Consider the following 22,220-nt stretch of genomic DNA (forward strand, 5'->3'; position numbering starts at 1 on the left):
GAAAAGGTGGTAGGCACTTCCAAAGAGCTAAATATTGCAAATTATTCTACTGTATGTCTTCTCTATTATCAACAGAACTTGATGTGATGTAAAATACCAAGAAGACTCAACTAATTATTCAGTCTCCATCTTAGGGTTCAATTCAATTACCCAAGTAAAAGATTTGTCCAAGATGTTCCTGTCACAAGAAACTTCTGGGTGAATTTCAAAAAGGTTCGCTAAAGGATCTTCGTTTGTTTGAGTATTACTGTACTGTTGGTTACTGGCCACTACAGATGCTGGTTCTAGGCCAGCCCAAGGGTCTTCAAGCATTGAAGGCTTGAAATAACTTTCCAACTCATTAGACATTCTTTTTTCTCTACCACGATCCAAATGGTGTAGATGTCCTTGGAGAACCCCGGGGGTGAGGCTGCTGCTCCCCTGGGGAGTAGCCAAATCACTGCTGGGACCCCGCGGGGTACTTGGAATAAGGAGTGAGGGCAGCCGCCAGGGGGCGCCAGGGAATGGAGACCCAAATCAGCCTCCCACCCCCCACCCCCCCCCAAGCTGCCGCCCTGTCGCGGTGGGTGGCTGCTCCCTTTGGGCCTTGATCCTTGATCGGGGCAGAATGGTGGCGTGTTGCGGATTCTCATAGGGTCCCGGGGGGGAGGGCGGCCGCGGTTGGCCTCCAACCGGGGTAACCCGGAAGCCGCTCAAGCTACCCCAACCTCCTACACCCACGCCAGGGTAGGGAGCAGTCGGGGTCAAAAACTCTGTCGGTGCATATCAGGAGACGACGACGATGAAGACCTCACTGCCATGCTCTCCCCCAAAAAGTCACACTTACGGAAGACATTTTAAAGGAACAGCTTGTAGCGTGGTCCATGCATCGTTTATATGTATTTAATTGTCCCATACAACTGAAATCTAAGCAAAAACCTGTGAATGAAACCACCTGAGCCCCTTTTGCTCCTCAAATTGTAATCTTCTATGATCTCATCATTCTCTATAGCTTCCTGTCTGTGCAAATAACTATCATTTTTCTTTCCCCTTCTACAGATGCTAGGAAGAACATCGTCTGACCTTCCGGTTTCTACCAAAGCTCTCTGGCCCGGTAATTCTAGCTTTTCTTCCTGGCTTCCCAAAAGTCTCCCAGAATCATCCAAAGGCTCCAAATGCCAAGACACTTGCCACTAAAGACTACAAATTGGGGGGACTTCAGAGATATAGACGAACGGCATCCTGGAGGAGTCCAAATTGCCCTGCTTATTTCCCAGAACAGTAAACCAAAGGATCCACTTAGTAGAGAACATCAAAGTTTCTCCACGCCTTTCTGAGGCAATTAAATTCTGGTGTGAGCTTGGTTTTCTCTCTACATCTTATCTATTCTTAAGGAGCTCAAAAACCCTTCCTCAAAATTAAGCACATCTAGTGCTAGGCATTTCAACAGACTCCGGTACATTCTTAAAAATGAAGCTGTTTCCTTTATGTGTTTTGATTATTAGTCCCTTCCCCCAGCATAAGTTCCTTGAAGGCAGCATCTGTGTTACTTTAGAATTACACCACAATGAAAGGTACACTAGCTTTGCACAGTTAGAAACTTCAGCATTTAACAGATCTACCCACAGAACACAGGGCAACCGGGCAAAGCCTCTTCGTCAAACTAGAACATTAACACAAAGCAATAAGATCTCATACTGAATGAGCTGTAATTAGTAAGTCCGGTAAGGAAAAAAAAAAAACTGTTCCATATACTATTTTCTTTTAAAAGCATTAATTCTGCTAATATGTGCTGTCACACAACTATGCAGGATAAAAATATCTTCATGTAGGGGCCACCTGGGTGGCTCAGTCAGTTAAGCATCCAACTCTTGATTTCAGCTCAGGTCATGATCTCATGGTCGTGAGATAGAGCCCCATGATTCTCTCTACTTCTGTTCTCCTTACTCCCAAATGCTCGCGCTCTCTCTCTCTCTCGCTCTTTCTCTCAAAATAAAAACCAGTATCTTGATGTAAAGCAGGGGTCAGTAAACTCTTTGTATAAAGAATCAGACAGTAAACATTTTAGGTTAGAGTAATAACCATTGAGTGCAACTTGTTATAAAACCAGTCTCCTAGTAAGAATGAAGTTCTTTTGGGGGGATAATATTTCACTTAGTTGAGATTCAAAATTAGCGTTCCCTATAATCAAAATCAACTGCAAACGTTCATATGGTAATGCTACTTTTTAAATAAGAATGTATGTATTTCATGTTTGAAAGTGTCTTTTTACCCTGAAAGGTGCTGGGCCGTCACATACACACGATTTCAATTCAGCATATTCATTGTTTGGAAGATATCTACAGACTTAAATCTTCTCTTAATATTTGTCTTTCATCTTTCAGTATGTCCTTCCACTGCAGATCAATCACCTCCAATCGGAGGTTAAGGTGGGTGCAAATGCCTCAACCACACAACGAAACAGATTTTGTAATAGGGTCGTTTCCTTTGCACTCGCATCAAAGTCTGAGACCGAGCTCAGAAAATACGTCTACTGCAACCCTGAGTGGGAACGGCGCGTTCGTTTTCTTTACCTTAACTTCTGATGGCCTGCAAAGCTACCTAAAACAGCTTAATGTTATTTGTGATTCAAACAACACTCGCTGGCATCGAAATCACTTTTCATTTTGCATATAAGCACGGTTTGGCTTATAATTTTAGGTTGAATACTTTAAGAAACATGACCAAGTCTGCAGCAAAAACTGACTTCCAAAGCCATTCGGTGTTCAAGCACAGTGGTTGAGAGCAGTTCTTCTCATTCGGAAAGATCTCAAATCAGCCCAAAGCTCAAAAGACTGGAATAGAATTTTACGGTTACTACTAGGCCACTGAACTGCAATGTGGTGGGGCAAGTCAGGATTTTCGGCTTCTACTTCTGATCAAAATTCACGCAGCTAACAATGACTAAGTCCACAGGAGCAACACGACCAGTTCTGTATTTCACGCTACACTCAAATGTTCTCTGCAAAATACCTGCTGATAAATACAATAAATAACCCTATATTTTAGCCACTTTACATTTCCACAGTTTCATAAATTTGCTCACCTAAGCCGTTTTCTATTAGAGACATATTTTTACTTCCATCAATTGTAACTCATCTTAACCGATCCCACCTCTCGGGTCATACAAAATTAGTGTTTTCCGAACGTTTTGTAAATATTTTTGTCAGCAGTTATTCCATGAGCACTATCATTAAAACTAATTCTTCAAAAACTTCAAGCTTAGACTTGACTTCTTGAATAACAATAATTGAGCTGTATTGGTAACCTCTGTCAATCCGCAAAAGCCAGGGAAAACCACTCGAAATCATTCGCTTTGTTTTTTAATTGATTATTAATGTTCTCAACCCTTGCAGCAACTGTTCTTGCCAAAAGGCTAATAGCTTTAAACAAGTTTATTCTCTCCAGACACATTTCTTTGGCTACTACAATCAAAGGCGATTTAGTTAAGGCACCATCAGTAGTAAATGACTTCCTTACTTGACTAACAAATGAAATACTCAGAAACTTAATCTGGGCACAGTCTGATTTTCATTTTTAATAATTCTGTGAAGAAATTCTGCTGTAGCTAAGATATTCCTTTTTCAATTTTCTAATTTTTCTGGCCATTGTTTTCCTGTGAGTTGGGAATATTGTGATGACTGATTAGTCTGGTAATGTCAGCATATACTGTATTTCCTTAGCGCAGCTATAGTCTCACCGCATAATAATCAATGCTTTGTCATCTAATTTGATAATGTATACTCTAGTGTACTTTATAAGTATAACATGTTGGAGCACCTGAGTGGCTTAGCCAGTTGAGCGTCTGACTCTTAATTTCGGCTCAGGTCATGATCTCACGAGACTCCACGGGTTGTGGGATCAAGCCTCACATCGCTGAGCTTAGGATTCTCCCTCTTTCTCCCTCTGCCCCTCTTCCCCATTTGTATATGCTTTCACTCTCTCTAAAATAAAAAATTAAAATTAAAAAAAATAATAATAATAATAGGGGCACCTGGGTGGTTCAGTAGGTTAAGTGTCTGACTTCAGCTCAGGTCATGATCTCACAGTTCGTGGGTTCAAACCCAACATCCGGCTCTGTGCTGACAGCTCGGAGCCTGGAGCCTGCTTTGAATTCTGTGTCTCCCTCTCTCTCTGCCCCTCCCTTGCTCACACTCTTGTTTCTCTCTCTCTCTCTCTCTCTCTCAAATAAACATTAAAAAAATTTTTTTAATAAAAATAAAAGTATAACATGTCAAGTCCATTTTTCTCATCTTTGGTTTCAACATGATGGGTACGTGCTGATAATAAAGTAGAATGTCACAGTACAATGATATACAAGGTATGTGAAACAGTGATTATAGTGCACCCAAGTAGTGCAAAACAGTGAGAAAGTCACAAAATCTCAGTCCCAATGACTCAAGCTCACAAAAGCAGCCATAAAGAATATGTAAACAAGCGTGTGTGCCTGTGTTCAAATAGACCTTTATTTATGGACACTGATAACAGAATTTCATTTAATTTCCACACGTCACAAAACAGTATTCTTCTTTTGACTTTTTTAACCATTAAAAGAATGCAAAAACCATTCTCAGTTCATAAGCCATTCAAAAACAAGTGGCAGTCTGGATATGGCCCCTAGATTGTATTTTGCTGAGTCCTGCTTTCCACTTCTATCTTAAGAATCCAGAAAAATACAAGCAAATTAAACAGCAAGGAAGTAAAAGAGCAAAATAAAGTTAAGAGCAGAAATCAATAAGATAGAAATAGAAGAATAAAAAAGTTTCAATGTAGCCAAGCTGGTTCTTCAGAAGTACCATCATAATGAATATATCTCTAGTAATATTGACCGAGAAAGGGAGAGAGAAAACAAGATTAACAAAATCAGAAATAATGGAGGGGCTAGCACTACAAACTTTAGAGATATTAAAAGGCAAACGAGGGCTTAATAAAATATGCAAATGCTATAAAGGTCACAAAATACCAAAGCTTACTCAAGAAGAAACAGAGTGATTAATCTGAATAGTCCTATATCAACCAGTGATACTCAATTTGAAATTTAAAATCTTCCCCAAAAAAACAAACAAAAAAACCCTCCAGATCCAAATGGCTTCACTAGTGAATTCTCCCAAAGCATTAAAGGAAAAAATAAAACCAATTCTAAACAAATTCTCAGAAAAAAGAAAAGGCATGGGGCGCCTGGGTGACCCAGCTGGTTGAGCATCCAACTCTTGATTTCAGCTCAGGTCATGATCCCAGGGTCATGGGATCAAACCCCTCATTGAGCTTCACACTGAGCAAGGAGCTTCATGTGTCAGATTCTCTCTCTCCCTCTGCCCCTCTTCCCCGCTCATGCTCTCTCTAAAATAAAAAATAAATAAATAAATAAATTTTAAAAGGAAAGAAAGAAAAAAGAAGAGGCAGAAAAACTTCCAACTCCTACTTTAAGGGCAGCATTATCCTGATAGCAAAACTAAACATTATAAGAAAAGAAATTTACATAGCAATATCCTTCAGAAACACAAATACAAAAATCTTTAAATTTTAGGTAGTCAAATGCAGTAATACATAAAAAGGATAATGCATTATGACCAAAGAAGGGTCAATACCAAAAATTCAAGATGGTTTATATTAAAAACCAATCAACAGGATTTTAAGAGACTAGAAATGAAATGTATGATCATCTCAATAGAGGCATAAAAAGCTCTGACAAAAAATCAACGCCATTCATAAGAACTTTTAGCAAACTAAGAAGAGAATTTCCTCAGCCCAATAGGGTATTCACGAAATCCTTACATCTAAAATCATATTTATTGTGAAAGACTAAATGCTCTCCCCAAAGATCAAGAAATAACAAGCCCAGTATATTTGCTCTCATTCCTTCTATTCTACATTAGAACTAAAGGTTCTAACCACTGCAGTAGGCAGGAAAAAAAAATAAAAGGCATACAGATTGGAAGAGAAGTAAAGTTGCTTTTATTCATATACAACCTGATTATTAATGGAGAAAATCCTAGGGAATCTACAACAGCTACTAGAATTAGTGAGTTTTGTAACTCAAAATTTATTTTGTAACTCAGAAGTTATTATGCTGCAGGACACAAGGTCAATATAAAAAAAATCAATTGCATTTCTACATACTAACAATAATTGAAAACAAAAGTTAAAAAACAAAATCACCAAAAAATATGAAATATTCAGGGATAAATTTAACAAAATACATTCAAGAATGTAACATGGAAAGCTACCAAATATTGCTAAGAGAAGTTAAGGATGACCTGCATTAATGGACACATGTATGTTCACACATTAATGAACTGAAACGTTCAATGTAGGTAAGATGTCAATTCTCTTGAAAGTGAGCCATAGTCAATACAATCACCATCAAAATTCCAGCAGCCTTTCTTGTAAAAACTGACAAGCTGATTTCAAAATTTACATGGAAATACAAAGGGCATAGAATAGCCAAAACGGGTTAGCAAAAGAGTAACGTAAGACAACTTATACCATCTGTTTCCAAGATTTACTATAAAGTTGCAGCAATGAAGACGGTGTGGGATTGGCATACAGACAGACTCACAGACCAATGGAACAAATTAGACAGTCCAGAAAAAGATCCATACCTATATGGCCAATTAATTTCTGACAAAGTTCTCAAGGCAAGCCAACAAGGACAAATTTTTTTTTCGAAAAGGGGTGCCGAAACAACCAGATATCCATATGCAAAAGGAACCTGAACCTCTGCTCTTATCTCACATCATATACAAAAATCATCTCAAAATGAATTGATGACCTAAACATAAGTTAAAACTATAAAACTTTCAGAAGACAACCCAACCCAAGGTATGGAGGGGGGAGGGGGCACCAGGTCCTCAAGCCCCAGTTCCCACAGGGCATGATGAGTCAGCTGACATCTTTATGTACAGTAGGTTGCATTACAGAAGAATCCTCAGTTAGGGAACCCAACCTATTATATTGAACAGCATATGCAGGTCTTGTTCCAAAGGAAGATATTCTTTCCTCCGGGCTATAAGCAAGCCGAACCTTTGCTCTGGAGGAAGAGACAATACCTACTTTTCAAGGCTGTTCAACTTCGTATCAGCTTTCAACCTGGGGAGCCCCCTTGCCTCTTCTATGTTGAATCCTTTGTGTGTTGTGTCTAGCACATGTCTTTCTCTTTCTTGGTTTACTCCCTTACTTTTATAAAGCACATTTTCTTTCCATAGATGGGAGGTAGAGTTTTTGAGATTTTATTCTACCTTTATTCTACCCTCGTATGTTTGTCATAGTTTGATTAGCTACTGAATTCTAGTTTGGAAATAATTTTCCTTCAGAATTTTGAAGACACTGCTTTATTGCCGTCTAGGCTTCAATTAAGTTGGGAAGACTGAAGTCATTCAAATTCCTGACCCTTTATAGATCACCTGTTTTTTTCCCCTTTCTGCAAGTTTGTAGGATCTTCTCCTTGATCCAAGCTTTCTAAAATTGTTGATGATGTATTTGAAATGGGTCTATGTGGGGGAAAGATCCAACATGGTGGAGAAACAGGGGACCCAAAGTTCCCTTGTCCCTCAAACACAGCAGTGTTGAGGCCAAAGGACTTTGAATTCCAAGAGTCCGGGCTGCAGAGTGGCAGAGACACTGGGACAACCTGGCAGGCCACCGGTGCGTGATTGTGAACTGGGAGAGAGAAAATGGGTGCGTAGGCCGGAAGGGGAGGGATCCCCTTCTGCAGAGTAACGAAAGGAAGAGAAAGAGAGGCTGTGAAAGTGTAGGGCTGTATCTGGACAAGAGAATTACCATGGACCAGGGGTGGAGAAGGATCCAATCTCTAACTGTGGGGCGTTCTCCAGACTGGGCCAGCTGCTCAGTGTGCACACCTGGGGAGGAGGGGAGCCTGCCCCGGCTCGGTAACTAGTTCAGAGCTGCAGTCCACAGTAGGAGAAAGCAATCCCCTCTCTGGAGTGCTGTGGGAAGAAGGAATATAACCATTCAAAGGACAAAGGCTGCCTGCGACCGCCAGCCAGAGGCCATATATTGGCGGAACCGGGGGCACTCGGAGAGAGCCCCTTGAAGACATCGGGGGTTTCAATCCCAGCTGAGCACCAGGGAGGCGCGGGAGTCGGCAGAGAGGGACAAACTGCCTCGTCGCCCCGCGGCACAGTGAGGCTGGCCTAAACTGAGTGGTTTGGGACACCGGTCGGGGCAGGAAAACTGAGGGGTCGCCATTTTTCTCCCCACCACCAACAGGGTGGGGCTTCAGGGAAGGGACAGCGGGTCCAGAGGGGAGGCGGTACCCCCTACACCAAGCCACGCCCCTCCACGCCCGGTAACTGCATACCCACCGGAGATTGACGCTGGCCAACCAGACAGCCCCCCCTCCAGACAAGGCGCCCAGCGGTTTTGCATTTTCTGATTTAATTCTTGGACAGTTCTCCTTACATACATTTTTTTCCTTTCTTTTCTCCTTCTTATTTCTTCCTCCTCTAGTCTGGTTATTCTGGTTGTTGGTTTGTTTAAGCAGATATATGTAATCTATTCTCTTTATACCTGCTCTATATCACCTTATTTTCCTCTCTCTCTCTGGATTAAGCCATACAGATTCTCTGCCTGGTCTATTTTCTTTTCTTTCTTTTTTTCCCGCCTGTCATTTCTCTTTGTATGGGATAAGACCTCTTCCACCAACACTGCTCCCGCCACCCCCCCCCCCATTGGTTTGTTGTTGTTGTTTGTTTGTTTTTCTCCAGGGCTACTTCAATGAACAAATCAAAGCACACCTGGTGGAGGGTCCAAAACATCACTACGAATAGGGAGATAAAGCAACCAGAATCATAACAACTGAGAACAAGCAACACACTCCAAAAAAACACCTCCTGAAGGGCCAGGCCCAGGACAGCGTATGACCCCTCTTTAATACACTAGTGCTCGCAGTTGCAGGACACATAACAAGCTTTTAAAACACATAAGGGACAGAAAACTAGCCAAAATGACGAAACGGAAGAATTCTCCTCAAAAGAAATTCCAGGAAGAAATGACAGCTAAAGAACTGATCAAAACAGATATAAACAATATATCTGATCAAGAACTTAGAATAATAGCCATAAGATTAATTGCTGGGCTTGAAAAAAGCATAGAAGACAGCAGAAAATCTATTGCTGCAGAGATCAAGGAACTAAAAAATAGTCATGATGAATTTAAAAATGCTGTCAATGAGGTGCAAAATAAACTAGAGGCAATGGCAGTGAGGATTGAAGAGGCAGAAGGGAAAATAAGTGAAATAGAAGATAAAATTATGGAAAAAGATGAACCTGAGAAAAAGAGAGATAAAAAATATTCTAGGCCACGAGGGAGGAATTAGAGAAGTGATTCAATGAAATGTAGTAATATCCTTAGCACAGGAATTCCAGAAGAGAGAAAGGGGTCGAAGGTGTACTCAAACAAATCATAGTCGAGAACTTCCCTAATTTGGGGAAGGAAACAGACATTGAACTCCAGGAGGCACAGAGAACTCCCTTCTGATGTAACAGGAATTGATCTTCTGCACGACATACCATAGTGAAACTGGCAAAATACAAAGATAAAGAGAGAATTCTGAAAGCAGCTAGGGACAAACAGGTCTTAATCTACAAGGGTAGACACGTAAGGGTAGTGGCCAAGCTATCTACTGAAACGTGGCAGGCCAGAAGGGAGTGGCAAGAAATAGTCAATGTGCTGAATAGGAAAAATATGCAGGCAAGAATCCTTTACCCAGTAAGGCTGTCATTCAGAATAGAAACAGAGATAAAAGGGGCGCCTGGGTAGCTCAGTCGGTTGGGCGTCCGACTTCGGCTCAGGTCATGATCTCATGGTTCGTGGGTTCGGGCCCCGCGTAGAGCTCTGTGCTGACAGCTCGGAGCCTGCTGCCTGCTGCGGATTCTGTGTCTCCCTCTCTCTCTCTCTCCCTCCCCCTCTCTCTCAGGGGTAGGTAAACATTAAAAAAAAAAAATGTAAAAAAAAAACAGAAAGAAAGATAAAGGTTTTCCCAGACAAACAAAAACTGACGGAGTTCATCACCACTAAACCAGCCCTACAAGAGATCCTAAGGGAGACTCTGTGGGTGGAATGTTGCAAAGATCACAAAGGACCAGAGACATCACTACAAGCATGAAACCTACAGATAACACAATGACACTATGTCCATATCTGAATAAGTCCATATTTGACACTAAGTCCACTGAATGTAAATGGACTAAATGCTCCAATAAAAAGACATAGGGTATCAGAATGGATAAAAAAAAAAACAAGACCTATCTATTTGCTGTCCACAAGACACTCATTTTAGACCTGAGGACACCTTCAGATTGAAAGTGAGGGGATGGAGAACCATCTACCATGCTACTGGAAGTCAAAAGAAAGCTGAAGTAGCCATACATGTATCAGACAAACTAGATTTTAAACTGAAGGCTGTAACAAGAGATGAGAAAGGGCATTATATCATAATTATGGGATCTATCCATCAAGAAGAACTAATAATTATAAATGTTTATGCAACCAATTTGGAAGCACCCAAATATATAAAATAATCACCAACATAAGCAATCTTATGTGGTAATTGCGGGGAACTTTAATACTCCACTTACAACAATGGACAGATCATCTAGGCAGAAAATCAATAAATCAAAAATGGCCCTGAATGATACACTGGACCAGATGGACTTGACAGATATATTCAGAACTTTTCATCCAAAAGCAGCAGAATACACATTCTTCTCAAGTGTACATGGAACATTCTCCAAGATAGATCACATACTGGGTCACAAAACAGCCGATAAATATAAAAGAATTGAGATCATACCATGCACATTTTCATATCACAATGCTATGAAACTGAAAATCAACCACAGGAAAAAGTCTGGAAAACCTCCAAATGCACGGAAGTTAAAGAACATCCAACTAAAGAATAAATGGGTCAACCAGGCAATTAAAGAAGAAATTAAGAAATATTTGGAAACAAATGAAAATGAAAACACGACAATCCAAACCCTTTGGGATGGAGCAAAGGCAGTCCTAAGAGGAAAATGCATTGCAATCCAGGCCTGTCTTAAGAAACAAGAAAAATCCCAAATACAAAACGTAACACAACACCTAAAGGAACCAGAAGAACAGCAAAAAAACAAAATAAAACAACAACAACAAAAAAAAACCAAGGCCAGCAGAAGAAGAGAAATAATAAAGATTAGAGCAGAAATAAACAATACAGAATCCAATAAAACATAGAACAGATCAATGAAACTAAGAGCTGGTTTTTTGAAAAAGTAAACAAAAGGGATACACCCCTAGCCAGACTTCTCAAAAAGAAAAGAGGACCCACATAGATAAAATCACGAATGAATTTGGACTTATCACAACCAATCCCTCAGAAATATAAACATTTATCAGAGAATACTATGAAAAATTTTATGCCAACACACTGGACAGCCTGGAAGAAATGGACAAATTCCTAGCCACCCACACGCTACCAAAACTCAAACAGGAAGAAACAGAAAATTTAATAGACCCATAACTAGTGAAGAAACTGAATCAGTTATCAAAAATCTCCCAACCAATAAAAGTCCTGGGCCAGATAGCTTCCCAGGGGAATTCTACCTGAGATTTAAAGCAGAGTTAATACCTATCCTTCTCAAGCTGTTCCAAAAAATAGAAACGGAAGTTAAGATTCCAGATTCATTTTATGAAGCCAGCATAACCTTGATTCCCAAACCAGAGACCCCACAAAAAAGGAGAATTAAGGCCAATATCCCTGATGAACATGGATGCAAAAATTCTCAACAAGATACTAGCAAATCGAATTCAACATCATATAAAAAGAATTAATGGGGCGCCTAGTGACTCAGTCGGTTAAGCGTCAGACTTCGGCTCAGGTCATGATCTTGTGGTTCCTGAGTTCAAGCCCCATGTCAGGCTCTATGCTGACAGCTCAGAGCCTGGAGCCTGCTTCAGATTCTGTATGTCTCCCTCTCTCTGCCCATCCCCTGCTCGCACTCTGTCTCTTTCACTCTCCAAAATCAATAAACATCAAAAAAAATTTTTTTTAAAGAATTATTCATCATGATCAAATGAGATTCATTCCAGGGCTGCAGGGCTGGTTCAATATTCACAAATCAACCGATGTGATACATCACATTAACAAAAGAAAGGATAAGAACCATATGATCCTGTCAATAGATGTAGAAAAAGCATTTGATAAAATATAGCATACTTTCTTACTAAAAACCCTCAAGAAATTCAGGATAGAAAGAACATACCTAAACACCATAAAAATCATATATGAGAAGCCCACAGCTAATATCCTCCTAATGGGGAAAAACTGAGAGTTTTCCCCCTGAGATCAGGAACACAAAAGGGATGTCCACTCTCACCACTGTTGTTTAACATCGTGTTTGAAGTCATACCTCAGCAATCAGACAACAAAATGAAATAAAAGGCATCAAAATTGGCAAAGAAAAGTCAAACTTTCACTTTTTGCAGACAACATGATATTCTACATGGAAAACCTAAAGGACTCCACCAAAAGTTTGCTAGAACTGATACATGAATTCAGCAAAGTCTCAGGATACAAAATCAATGTACAGAAATCAGTTGCATTTCTATACACCAATAATGAAGCAACAGAAAGAGAAATCAAGAAATCGATCCCATTTACAATTGCACCAAGAACCATAAAATACCTAGGAATAAACCTAACCAAAGACGTGAAAGATCTGTATTGTGGAAACTATAGAAAACCTTTATGAAGGAAATTGAAGGAGACACAAAGAAATGGAAAAACATTCCATGCTCACGGATTGGAAGAATAAATATTGTTAAAATGTCAATACTATACAAAGCAATCTACACATTCGATGCAATCCCAATCAAAATTGCACCGACATTCTTCTCAAAGCTAGAATAAACAATCCTAAAATTTGTATGGAACCACAAAAGACCCTGAATAGCGAAAGTAATGTTGAAAAAGAAAACCAAAGCAGAAGGCATCACAATCCCAGACTTCAGCCTCTACTACAAAGCTGTAATCATCAAGACAGTATGGTACCTGCACAACAACAGACACATAGACCAATGGAATAGAATAGAGAACCTAGAATTGGACCCACATGTGTATGGCCAACTAATCTTTGACAAAGCAGGAGAGAGTATCCGATGGAAAAAAAGACAGGCTCTTTAGCCAACGGTGCTGGGAGAACTGGACAGCAACATGCAGAAGAATGAAACTACATCCAGATGGCCAACCGACACATGAAAAAATGCTCAACATCACTTATCATCAGGGAAATACAAATCAAAACCACAATGAGATACCACCTTTCACCTGTCAGAATGGCTAACATTAACAACTCAGGCAACAACAGATGTTGGCGAGGATGCGGAGAAAGAGGATCTCTTTTGCATTACTGGTGGGAATGGAAGCTGGTGCGGCCACTCTGGAAAACAGTATGGAGGTTTCTCAAAAAACTAAAAATAGAACTATCCTACGACCCAGCAATTGCACTACTAGATATTTATCCAAGGGATACAGGTGTGCTTTCGAAGGGACACATGCACCCCCATGTTTATAGCAGCACTATCAACAATAGCCAAAGTATGGAAAGAGCCCAAATGTCCATCAATGGATGAATGGATAAAGAAAATGTGGTATATATATATATACACACACACACACACACACACACACACACACACACACACAATGGAGTATTACTCGGCAATCAAAAAGAATGAAATCTTGCCATTTGCAACTATGTGGATGGAACTGGAGGGTATTATGCTAAGTGAAATAAGTCAATCAGAGAAAGACAGATATCATATGTTTTCACTCATACGTGGAACTTCAGAAACTTAACAGAAGACCATGGAGGAAGGGAAGGGGGAAAAAATAGATACAAACACAGAGAGAGGGAGGCAAACCATAAGAGACTCTTAAATACAGAGAACAAACTGCGGGTTGATGGGAGGGGTGGGGGAGAGGGGCAAATGTTTTAATTAAAGTATTTTCATTCTCACACTTCCATCATTCTCTCGTAATGCTCTTCTTTCTTCTAGGAGTTGTGAATCCCTGAAATTAGATATTTATTTTAGAAACACTGAAGCGGCCTCAACAACAGCGATGTGAACAAAATAACACTAATTAGAACAGTGGTGGCAAAACAAATCAGATTTAAGCATTTTGTCCCACACTGAATTAGACCAATGTGGTCCAGCCTCTACATGTATTTTTCTTTAAAGTTTATCAAAATCACCAAAGTCCAGTCTATTTCATGCAATGACTACTATAAATCCCAGCAATTAAAAAAAAAAAAAACATAATCACAACTGCTAGAATTACGGCATCTTGAAGTATGTTTTAGTAGGAATAAATTGACCTAACTATGTGAGCCCCAGTCAGCAAAACAGCTAGCTTTGAAAGCCACAATACCCATCTCTTTATGATGGGTTACACTCTCAAGGACTACAGCTTGCCATGAATAATCGAGAATATGACACAATCAAAAACCCAGAGACAAGAGGGAAATGTCTGTAGCAATGAAGCCTTTTTGTTTCCTTACCTAAGCTCACTTCTCAAATACTTGGGAAACAGAAAAATGACTGTGCATACAAAATAAAAGAATCTAAACAGATAATCCTAAGAGCTTAAATGTTTCTCAGAAGTAACCATCATAAAATTTCTGCCCGTGGATTAAATTCTTTAACATACTGAAGCAGCAGATAATGTTGACCATCTGCCAGTCTGTCTCAAGATGGCACCTTAAACTATAAATTTTATTGGGGCTCCCGGGTGGCTCAGTCGGTTAAGCATCCGACTCGGTTTCAGCTCAGGTCATGATTTCATGGTTCATGGGATTGAGCCCCATGTCAGGCTCTGCACTGACAGCACAGAGCCTGCTTGGCATTCTCTCTCTCTCTCTCTCTCTCTCTCTCTCTGTCCTTCCTCTGCTCTAAAAAAAAAAAAAAAAAAAAAAGAATTACAAAGTTAGAAAGGGACTCAAAAGGTCATTTATTCCATCTCCATACCTTCAAATAGGACCTCATCGAACGATCCATAGCAAAAGAAACATAAAGACATCTAGTGGAGATTAAATAACTCACCTTAGAAAACTACTCCTTTTTTAAAAAAACCTCTCCCATAATCTATGCCTTAAATTTGTCTAGCTAATGACTGTATACACCTAACTTTGACTAAGTATTCTAAGGCATTCTTTCACTAGGTCTACCATATATAAAATAGTTATCTAGGAGAAAACAATGTCTGAAATAATAATGAGTCCTGGGTGGCTCAATCGGTTAAGCATCTGACTCCTGATTTTGGCTCAGGTCATGATCTCGAAGGTAGTGAGTTCAAGCCCCACATCAGGTTCTGTACTGGAGGTGCAGAGCCTGCTTGGGATTTTCTCTCCCTCTCTCTCTCTGCCCCTCCCTTGCTTGCTCTCTCTCTCAAAATACATAAATAAACTTAAAAAAAAGAAATAACGCTGAGTACATTAAAATGTACATATTTCCATTCACAAATAGATGCTCAAAATTAGTAACATGATAATATAAATCAGTCCAGAAATGAGAAGTTGAGGGCTATCGGGATCTCAAATCATGCAGCGCAATTCCCAATTTCTTTGAAGATGAAACCAAGGCAAAGATGTTATTCCTATTAATGGTCTATGAAAGAACATCTTATAGCATTTAAGGAAGCCTTACTTAAAAGAATTGACGAATCTTTTTATTGATCAAATCATTATTTTGTAATGGAACCACTGCTTGATCCACCTGCTTAATATAGTCAGGTAAAGTCACAGGACATGGCCTCTTGTCAAACAGAACCGACAATCCTGGCATATTGTTGCTAAGGGGGAGAAAGGAAAGTAGCCTTCAGTTACTGAGCACTTAGGGTTTACCTCCATTAAACCGTCCAATCTTCCCAAAAATCCTATAAAATAGTATTAACATCTTTTTTTTTAATAAGAGTACAGGTTTGGAAACTTGTCTGTGATTACACAGAAAATAAGTTGTAGTTCCAGAACTGGACAACAGATATAACTGGCCCCTTCCACTCTTACCACATGCAGTAAACGATCCTTGGAGAAACGTTCTCTAGAAAAGAATATCACTGTACATACTGCAAAAATCAAAGTATTAATCCAAAGAAGCCATAAGGGCTTACTGTGATATTTACACAAAATAGATAATAATTATCAGGTAAATGAATAAATCTAAAGTTGTTGGTTGTTGAGGAACAACCAATCACAAGTTCTTGGCCTGGAATCTCTTCTCTTTAGTCACACATTAGGCTACTGGTCTCAATATTTTAAGCTCTCCTTTAGTAAATCAAAATTTAAAGGGGGTAAAAAAAAAAAAAAATCACACAACCTTATGTTTTGCTGTCATTGAAAATTACCGAATTCTAATCTCAGCTCCACGAAACCATTCTTAACCTGTCCTAGCTCAGTGACTATTCCAAAACCCCACCATTCTCCTTTCCCACCGAACGCCCCACCCCCATCTCCTCTCATCAAGTGACCTTGACTCCTATCTACCTCTTAGAGAACATAAGCTTTGAACTCTCGAGCCTTTTACCACCCAACCTATAAATATCCGTATCTATTCTCACTTCTTTTCTACCTTTTTCAGTGCATCTCTCCTCCTGTCTACACTAGCACACTGCCTAGGATCACAGCTAGCTAGCACTTAGTTGATACTTTAAAAATGTAACAAACTAATTCTAGACTGATTCTTCCAACTCTGCTCGTCCATCGTTCCCTACATTTTCAGAGATAGATCCATCCACTATCTCCTCTCTCTCATCTCCTACATCTTCAAACATTTCCTCTTCATTGGCTCTTTCCCTAACAGCTCATCAGTCTTTAAAGAAAAAAAAAAAAAAAAAAACCTATAAACCTTTTTCAGTTACTGCTTTATCCCTTTCTTTCCTTCAGAGTCAAACTTCTTTAAAGAAAAGTGTGTCTGGGGATTTTATATTAAGGAAGTACTGTCCATTTCTTTTAAGCAGGATAATAGTACAGTTTTTTTTTTTTTTAAGAAAGAATCCTTAAAAAAATTTTTAAGTTTATTTAAGTAATCTCTACACCCAACGTGGGGCTCGAACTCACTGCCCTGAGGTCAAGAGTCGCGCTCTCTACCAGCGGAGCCAACCGGGCACCCCAAACAGATATATATTGAAAACAATTACAGATAAAAAGATATGATACCTGAGCTTAGCTTTAAAACAATCCAAAAATAAATAAATTAATTAATCAAAAATAAATAATCTAGTTGGGGGCAGGGGTTATAGATGAAACAAAATTGGTGATGTGCTCATTCTTCAAGCTTAGGTAATGACTACATGGGACTCATCATTCTATTTTCTTTTGTATTTGTATTATTATGGAAAAAGCAAATGTTTTTTTTCAAGTGGCTTAAGCTCACATTCCTCTTTCTCATTTTTGCAAAGTTTAGAAGTGATTTGAAGTCACCAGATCCACTGGGTACGTTTCAATCTTTACCTTACTTGCCCTCTGCAAGACACATGATACTCTGGGCCATTCCTGCTTCTAACTTTCCTCTCGTTTGTCATTTGTTATGCATGCCCGCTCTGATTCTTCTCTTTCTCTGCCTCCCAATCTCTCAGTCTCATTTGTGGGCATTTCTCCCCCTTGCTTTCAAACATGGTCCTCCCTCCCCTCCTCAAACACACACACACACACACACACACACACACACACACACACCCCATAAATGCTGCTGCTTCCCAAACTTATTCAAACTTTTCCTTTTTCGTTTCTATATATTCCTATGTGAGCTGACTCATTCTCTCCTTTAATTTCAACTACTTATGCACATGCAAACCTCCACCTCCAGCCCTGAACTCTCTCCTGAACTCCAGATCCAAATGCATCCTTACCTGAATATCCCACAAGAACTTTGAATGAATACTCAAAACTGAACTGATCTTTATCTTTCACCCCATCAAAACCCTGCTCCTTTTCCTCTCGATCAATGGTTTTATTATCCTTTCAGACATCCTAGGAAGAAAACTAGGAATCATTTGTCTTAAGGTTCCAGATATGTCTAGCCCCCAACTTAAATCGTACTAATTTTATCCCTTAAATACTTCTACAATCCCTGTCTTTCCATAACTCCAACTGCTTAGTTCAGACTCTCTTCATTTTTCCACTGTATTTTTTTCCCCTAAAACTGATTGCCCCATACCACTCTACTTTCCCCCCTCCTGGGTCTATTCTTCACACTTCAGCTGGAGTTATCTCTCTAAAACACAAACCCAGGGGCGCCTGGGTGGCTCAGTTGGTTAAGCATCCGACTTCAGCTCAGGTCATGATCTTACAGTCCATGAGTTCAAGCCCCACATCGGGCTCTGTGCTGACAGAGCAGAGCCTGGAGCCTGCTTCCGATTCTGTGTCTCCCTCTCTCTCTGCCCCTCACCTGCTCATGCTCTGTCGCTCTCTGTCTCAAAAATAAATAAAAACATTTAAAAAAAATTTTTAAATACAAACCCAATAACACCACTACTCCATTTGAAATTCTTCCATGGTTGTCCCATGATGAAAAACAAAAACAAAAACTTCCAAACTCTTTATCACGGTACCAAGTACTTTAATATCTGGCCTCTCCCATCACTATACTGCATTCACTCTGGAACTGGGGCATCAGAATGACCTAGGATTCTCCAAACAAAACACTCAAATACATCCTTTGCTTTTTGTTGCGCCATTTGCCTAGAATGAGTTTCCTCAACTTCCCTCCAGTGAAAGCCTACTCAACTTTCTTTAACGCGGGTCAAATGGAACATCACACTGGAAACTTCCCCTGATCTCCTTAGAGTCAGGGTATTTCTACCAATGGGTACAGAGAACAGCCATCAGTGGCTGAGATCACAACTTAGATGAGTTAGACCCACTTGGGTTGAAATCCCAGGTTCAAACCTTACCAGGTACGACTCTGGACAAAAATCTTTAAGCCTGTTTCCTCATCTCTGAATAACAGTAGTTAGGGATTTTTATGAGGATTAAATAATGGACTACATACAAAATACTGTATAGTGCCTCACTGAGATTAGGTAATCAATAAATGTTACTGTTATATTGCGATTTATTCCCACTCTGGGCTCCTATAGCAACTTGCACCTATCTCTGTCATACCGTTACGATAACATGACTGTTTGCCCATACAGAACACATCGTCTTTTTATTCCCACTATCTGGCATAATGTCCACAATTTAACAGGTTCGTTAACAAAGCTTGAATAAATAAATAAAACACTTCCAATCCCTATAGTATTAAGGCGTCAAATTTTTTACTAACGGTCTTACTAGATTTAAGTTCCGTCTCCTTGTACAAAATCGGTAATTTAAGTAAAAGTTACAGGCCAGTCTCATTTTAATGGAGGAAAATAGGAATTTTGTAGTGGCCTTATGTTGTTTACTTGTTGAAAACACACCCACAAAATAAACCCGCCGTGCTACCAAGGATATTTCTGCATACTATATAAAATACCAAATTTCTAGGATGGTTGTCTCCCTGTTGAAAAAAATGTAAAGGTTTTCTAAATCTGTGTCAGCTTCCTTACCACCAGGACCTAAGCCAACCCTAAGGGCTAAGGTGTATTACAGAGTTGCTGTTTCGTTTTGTTTTGTTTGGGCAATTTTCATCCTGAAAGCACGCTCCTGAGAAATTCCGAAGAATACTGAAATAACCAAAGAAAATAATTAGTACCCACTGCTAAAAAGCAAAAAAATCAAAAAATAAATAAATAAATAAATAAGAAAGAAAAGTCTGTGCTTTAAAAATTCCAGTAATTTAAAGTTAAACTAATCTTCAAAATAGAATCAAAATATGTGCAGGCAGCGGCCAAGCTAGTAAGTGGGAAGGTGGGGGTCCTCATTTTGCCATCTTAACCCTCAATAAATACAATGCAAAAGGCAAAACGGTTATGAAAAAAAAAAAGATACTACTATATAAAAGCATGGTCTCTACTTCTACACTTGACCTTTAAACATTAATGCCTTTTGAATAATAATTAATTAGGGGCTTAATATGCAAACACCTCTGAGCTACTTCAGAATAATAAAAGCCTAGAAACCACACGTTCTCAGAAAAAGGAGAAAGGCCTGTTAAAAAATTTTTTTTTAGTTTCTCAGGTCTCGCATCAAATGTGTGCCATACATACGGTTCGGCACCGAGAGGCAGCAACCTGGGAGGGTCAGAGGCGCCGCAGGCCCGAGGCCCTGCGGCTGGGGTGGCTGCTCATCCCTGAGACTTACGCGGGGCGGTGGCCCAGCCCAGCCGGGGTGGGGCTGAGCGCTGTCAGCCGGGGCGGGCCCAACGGCGGGCCACCCAAGTCTCACCTCCACTTCCCTTTCCCAGCGCAGAGCCCAGTTCCGCGACCACCCAAGAGCCCCCGCACCACAAAGACAGATTTTTTTTCTCGCCCGGTCCGCTCAAAGTTTATCGTTCTCTGCCAGCGGTCGGGGCCGCCGGGCTTTGTAGTTCGCCGGTCCAGGCCGCCCCGCCGAGGCCGAGAGCCTGTGCAGCCGCTAAACTACAACGCCCATAATGCCCCGCGAGCCTCGCGCTCCCACGGCCCTCCTCCTCCCCTCCCGGCGCCCCAGGACCGCGGCACTGCCCTGGCGGCGGGAGACCGGGTGGGGCTGTCCACCTGAACGCCCCACCACCTTCCCTCTCCTGCCCGCGGCGCTCTCCCTCGGATTCATTACCTACGTGCCGCAGGTCGGCCGGCTGTGGGTGATGCGGTCCGGGTGGGGGTGGGGCACAGGCCGCCGCCGCAGCCGCCGCCGCGGAGTCCGTTAGTTCCCGACGTGCGTGAAGAGGCGGTGGCGGCGGCGTACGGTTGCCATGGCAGCCGCGGACCGAGCGGTGGGGGGCGCGCGGGGACTCCAAGACAACTCGGGGGAGGAGCCTGGGAACCCCACCCGGGTGCGGGGGAAGGGAGGCGCCCGGGTGCTTCGGGGGAAGGAGGGAGACTGTGACATTGAGGAGGGCGAGTGACTAATGACTCGGTGGGGCCGGATGAGCCCTGCTGCGGCAGCGTCCAATCCCCTTGGCATGACGCGTGTCCTGTGCCGTCGGCGGAGCGCGTTGGTGCCCGCTCTATTCCGAGAGGGTGCCTGTGGCGTCAGAGGAAGGCGCGCCCCAGCGGCTCAGCGCCGGCTCTTTAAAGGTCGTCTGGTCCGGCCCCTCCCCCGCCGCCTCGGCCGAGTGGCGGGGTGGGACCCGAAGCCACCCTGGGGCTTTTCACCGGGAAAGTCGCAGTCTCTCACACCTTTCTGTCACTCTCTGAGGAGTGGGCTAGAAATGAATCCGTTAGTAAAAATGTAGTGCCTATAGCCTTTAGGCTCATTCGGGAGGTTTGAGAACTTGTACGTGGCAGTGATTTCAGCTGAATTTTTGATGTGTAATATTTCTTAGGTAACCGTTTGCGGACTCTCCAGGACCCACCTGAGAGATGCAGTGCGGTAGAAACTGAGGTCAAGCGCATGGGCTTCCGAAACCCGCTTCTGGGTTCACGTCCTGCCCCTATACTTGGTAGCTGATAACCGGGGTGGGGGGGGAGCAATTTCTTTACCCCCTGTGATGCTGAAAGTTTTAATCTGCAAAATGCAGGTAATGGCCAGCTCCCAGTGCTTGTGAGAAATTTAAAAAGCATTAATGCTGATGAAGCACTGTAAAACAAAGACTGGCATTTAACAGTAACTTTTAAATCTTAGTTATTCAACACTTCCTGATAAGAATCAGAAGAGTGGGTAGCCTGGAGGTGAGGGTGGGACTTTTTTTTTTTTTTACAGGGGAGGGGGAGGGGGGGGTGGGCAGAGACCGAAAGGGGGAGAGAGAATCTTGAGCAGGCGCCCGCTCAGTGCGGAGCCGGAGGTGGGGCTCCATCTCCTGACCCGTGAGCCAAAATCAAGAGTCAGATGCTCAACAGACCGAATCGCCCAGGCTCCACTGAAGAGGGAATTTTCCGCGGTGATGGAGAAGATGTGTATCATGCTTAGCGTTTGGGTTACAGAGGTCTGTGCATTTGTCAAAACTCATGGAATGGTGCAGGTAATGAAATGCGTGCATTTCACTGTGTGTGAATGTACCTCCAAAAAAGAACATAAGAATATTTTTTTAAGATCTGCCTTCGCAACTTTCAAATAGACAACACAGTGCCATTAACTGTA

The 22,220-nt window shown here is 41.4% G+C and overlaps 1 protein-coding gene and 1 pseudogene across 2 annotated transcripts in view; both read right to left on the minus strand.

Moving 5' to 3' along the window:
* The window catches only part of KATNAL1 (katanin catalytic subunit A1 like 1), an 83,170-nt gene extending 62,049 nt beyond the window's left edge, over positions 1–21,121 (minus strand). The window contains exon 1 of one of the 2 annotated variants that reach the window (XM_030308629.1): positions 20,754–21,121. The gene's annotated coding sequence lies outside the window, so the exon portion shown is untranslated. Of the gene's footprint in view, positions 1–20,384; positions 20,574–20,753 lie in introns of those variants that run through there. The other variant, XM_030308639.1, reaches the window with a different exon arrangement.
* On the minus strand, positions 115–1,114 carry LOC115508581 (annotated as a pseudogene).
* Positions 21,122–22,220: the final 1,099 nt, after the last annotated feature.

The sequence above is a fragment of the Lynx canadensis genome, chromosome A1 (assembly GCF_007474595.2).
Source record: "Lynx canadensis isolate LIC74 chromosome A1, mLynCan4.pri.v2, whole genome shotgun sequence".
NCBI lineage: Eukaryota > Metazoa > Chordata > Mammalia > Carnivora > Felidae > Lynx > Lynx canadensis.